Source organism: Cyclopterus lumpus, chromosome 24 (genome assembly GCF_009769545.1).
Source record: "Cyclopterus lumpus isolate fCycLum1 chromosome 24, fCycLum1.pri, whole genome shotgun sequence".
In the NCBI taxonomy this organism is placed as follows: domain Eukaryota; kingdom Metazoa; phylum Chordata; class Actinopteri; order Perciformes; family Cyclopteridae; genus Cyclopterus; species Cyclopterus lumpus.
In genome coordinates, this window is record NC_046989.1 from 3147400 (window position 1) to 3149899 (window position 2500).

At 39.0% G+C, this 2500-nt stretch overlaps 1 protein-coding gene across 1 annotated transcript in view; it reads right to left on the reverse strand.

Moving 5' to 3' along the window:
• The window catches only part of LOC117727717 (probable serine/threonine-protein kinase kinX), a 24434-nt gene that overhangs the window by 21873 nt on the left and 61 nt on the right, over positions 1 to 2500 (reverse strand). The gene's annotated exons all lie outside the window — the stretch shown is intronic.

Genomic DNA, 2500 nt, shown 5'->3' on the forward strand with positions numbered 1-2500 from the left:
ATCAGTGAGCACTAACACATAAATAATGTGTTAACCCCCCCCCCACCCCCCACCCCACCCCCCCACTCACTGAGCAGCACTTTTTAAACCCAGCTCCAAATGGCTCGACCAGTCGTCCGTGTACGGTTCCTCCTTTTATAGCCGGCCTGCCTCCTCGCCTTTCACTTCGTTTCCATGGCAGCTCCATGACAGCCAATAGGAGCAGGAGGTTGCCCGTGCAGTCAGAGTACAGAACGTTTTCCTCAATGAGCGCACGGAGCCGAGACCTTCGCCGGTGGAGCCGGTGACCTTCCCTGCGTCTCCAACTGTCCACTCAGACCATTTAGAATGCAACACCGAGTGGGAGGAAGTGGATAACAGGAAGTGCAGAGACATCCAATACTTTAAATGTTGCAATTTCTCTCTTTTTCCACATTTTTACAGTCACACGTTTATATTGGATCTGCTCTCCGCCTCACAGATGATCGACTATGTGTTCAATACCTCTCGGACTTGTTGGATAGTCTTTTAAATGTAAATGCACGGTAGTATCAGCGCATTCAATATTTTACACGGCAAACTCGAGCCAGAAGATATGATGCGTTTTCTTTCTTGAAAAAAAAAAAAAAAAAAGCACAATTTTCCAGTAAAATCTGATTGTGCGTTATCATGAGAGACCAAATGAAATGATCCAGGGTCCTGTTGTTATCTTGACCTCATTATGTGGGTTTTTTTGTTGAGAATTGTGGAGATTCAATCGTAACGTTATTCCTAACGAGGCGATGGGGTCAGACCTCGTGGCCCTGAGAGAGGGAGGAGGTACCCGAGAGGTTCCTTTCCTCCTCTGTAATAATGAGGTGACTAATCATGAATATACTGGAATAAAGAGATTAACATTTACACCACAAGAGCATCTTTTATTAGCTTGGAGGCTCCTTCTCGGCTCACCCATCGGCACGATGAAGACCTCGAGGGCAACTTGTGTCACCATTCAGCGAACCACCACCTCGTCATCTTAATCAAGAGGCGTTGTTCTCGTTAATCAGCTCTCCTGCCGGGCAGAACCGATGCCGAGGGCAGAACCGATGCCGAGGGCAGAACCGATGCCGAGGGCAGAACCGATGCCGAGGGCATCGAACCACGTTCACTCTCAAGAACGGTATGTAGGTTTCAACCTGAAACACGTCGACGTGAATCTATTGTAAAAAGGAGAACGTTGTTCTCTCACGACAAAGAGAGGAGAGTCGTGAGTACAAAGTACATAAAGTACCGTCTGCACCTGAGGAAACATGCATTTAATAAACCAGAATTAGTGAAAACTAGGTCCAGGAAGGGTGACGTGTATTATCTACTGGGAACAAGATAATAAATATCTTCAGTTTCTACCTCAATGAGTTAGATCAGAGTGTAAAACTATCAAAAAGAGAATAAAGTGTTCTTTTGTTTTTTCATAATTTTCCTGTCTGCAAAAGATAATTAACTTGTAATAACAATATAATTAACTTGTAATAACAATATAATTAACTTGTAATAACAATATAATTAACTTGTAATAACAATATAATGAACTTGTTCCAAAGATAATAACTTGTTTTCACAATATAATTAACTTGTTCCCAAGATAATAACTTGTAATAACAATAGAATTAACATGTAATAACAAGATAATTAACTTGTAATAATAAGATAATTAACTTGTAATAACAATATAATTAACTTGTAATAACAATATAATGAACTTGTTCCAAAGATAATAACTTGTTTTCACAATATAATTAACTTGTTCCCAAGATAATAACTTGTAATAACAATAGAATTAACATGTAATAACAAGATAATTAACTTGTAATAATAAGATAATTAACTTGTAATAACAATATAATTAACTTGTTCCAAAGATAATAACTTGTTTTCACAATATAATTAACTTGTTCCCAAGATAATAACATGTAATAACAATATAATTAACTTGTAATAATAAGATAATTAACTTATAATAACAAGATAATAACTTTATCCCAAAGAGGAATATCGCCTCTCTGTACTGTTTGGGCTCTGTAGAAAACACCTTTGTGTGTGTGTGTGTGTGTGTGTGTGTGTGTGTGTGTGTGTGTGTGTGTGTGTGTGTGTGTGTGTGTGTGTGTGTGTGCGTTCTCCGTGCACATTCATGCAGACACACAGAGAGCAACTGTTTTCGCGCTAAAGAAGTAAGTTCTCACTTTAAATAGTTATTAACAGTTTACTCTTTATCTTCATGAATTAGATAGTTACTGACTCTTAAACACAAGGTGTTACTACTACCATCACCAATGCACATAACACCAGTTATAAAGCATGTAACAACTGCATCAGTGGACGGTTCCGTGTCTGACCTGCACGTCACAGCGCTCTTAAAGCTGCATTACAAATAGCAGACGGATACACGATAGCCACATATTTTTAGATACTTCAAATCATGAAATTCCCCAACACACCGGACGGAACCCCCAGAGAGCTGAAAGAGCTTTATATAAATATACAT